The sequence below is a fragment of the Kryptolebias marmoratus genome, linkage group LG4, assembly GCF_001649575.2.
Source record: "Kryptolebias marmoratus isolate JLee-2015 linkage group LG4, ASM164957v2, whole genome shotgun sequence".
NCBI classification, from domain to species: domain Eukaryota; kingdom Metazoa; phylum Chordata; class Actinopteri; order Cyprinodontiformes; family Rivulidae; genus Kryptolebias; species Kryptolebias marmoratus.
In genome coordinates this window covers 17865384-17867099 of record NC_051433.1, presented here as the reverse complement: position 1 = coordinate 17867099, position 1716 = coordinate 17865384, and the positions used below count along the sequence as shown (strand labels likewise).

Sequence of the window (1716 nt, the reverse complement as noted above, 5' to 3'; positions counted from 1 at the left end):
TTTCCATATATTAATACAGCCATGGTGTCACTATTGGATCTCTATACAGCTGGCCATTGATGTACAGTTTGNTCAACAGCCACTGTGGCTCGTCTGCCTTCAGTTATATTTGGAGTGGTATCCTAAAGAATAAAACTAAATGTGAAAAGGACTTTCCAGTCAGTAGTAAGGGACTGTAAGTACGGTCTCATGGAGTGTTCCATTTGTAGTCGGATGTCAGGATTTCTGAGTTCCAAGTTGGAAAAATAAACTGGACCCCCCCCCTGTTTCCAGCTTGGAAAGTTGGAGATTCCCATGTAGAATCCATGTCTTGTATTGCTACATCCATGCCTTGCTACTGAGCACATCAATCACCACATCTTTGATCTTCATCTTCTCATTGCAATAGTTAAGTTGGGTGTGATTTCAGATCCAGATCCAAGTTCTGACTTCCAAGGCAGATGGAAAGCAGCATAAAAGACTATCTGTATAGTCATAATGTGACACTGGAGGTGAACCCAGGTTTCCTACATGTAGTTCAACGACTTACACCACAACCGTTCCATCTCATAATGAGGATTTTGAGGGTCATTTACAGGTCACTGTACATTTCCAGGACATAATCCAACCATCCCGACACCTGAGAAACTACCAGCTTTGACAAAACAGGAGCAACAGACACCATGGGAATGACATGAACAATATTTTGAGACCGCTCATGAACCGAGATCATTGACAGTTGTAACTTGAGGGGTTTTTCGAGATGAAACTTGCCTGAACATTAGTGACTGAAAACAAATTAATCAGTTTAAAGCCTAAACTTGGACTGAGAAATCCACATTCCAGCCAACTACAGTACATGTTCAAGAGATCTACTGAACAAAAATCAAGGTTAGCCTGAAAACTAATCAGGATTTGGAGTCACAGTACCACTTCAGTGAGTTCTATTCAACTACAATTAAAACCTATCAGTATCAAATTAAATTTCTAAAAGTAAAGCATACTTTGACCTGCAGTTGGCTTATGTTGATTATTTTAACAGTGTGATAACGACCCATCTGTTCTTGTTTACACACTCAGCTGACTGATGCATCAGCTGATCTTACAGATGACAAAGCTTTAGCACTTCAACAAGAAGAGGAGGGAATTTTAACAACTTTTCAAAAGCATCCTTCAAAGTGTGGAAATGAAAATCTGAGCATTACGGATAGAAATCCTCAAAGGATCTGTTCTGGCAAGAGTTACACACTGATGAAAATTTAGTACGACTGTCTTGTTCCAACCTTAAGGATTTCCAATCAACTGAGCTGCTTTAACTATGTGAGGTAGCTTCAAAAACTCTGAGGGGAAAAGGTTCGGTTTATTAGCCTCTGATCCAAAACAAACCACAATTTGCATGAAACTTCTGATTCTGCTCGTTTCATACAGTGTTGAAACAAGCATTGCTGTGGCCAAAACGTCTCTTGCAGGACCTTCCCGCTCAGACAGCTACATCTGTCTGTGACATATGTGCACGCCATTACGCGCCGAAATCGCCACCATATCTGTACCCACACATACCAAAACAATGGTTATATTATATATGAACCGTATATCCTTCCTCTCTGCTCTAAGATAAATTGTCCATTACTGAGTATCAACTTTAGTTCCGCTGATTTTTTTCCAGTTGTATGAAAAGGCCAATCCATCGGACAAATGGGAGGAAGCAGTCCATCTATCTTTTCTGCCCCCCCCCCC

The 1716-nt window shown here is 40.7% G+C and overlaps 1 protein-coding gene across 9 annotated transcripts in view; it reads right to left on the bottom strand.

The window, feature by feature from the left end:
• acap3b (ArfGAP with coiled-coil, ankyrin repeat and PH domains 3b) overlaps nt 1-1716 on the bottom strand; it is a 58688-nt gene that overhangs the window by 45547 nt on the left and 11425 nt on the right. The gene's annotated exons all lie outside the window — the stretch shown is intronic.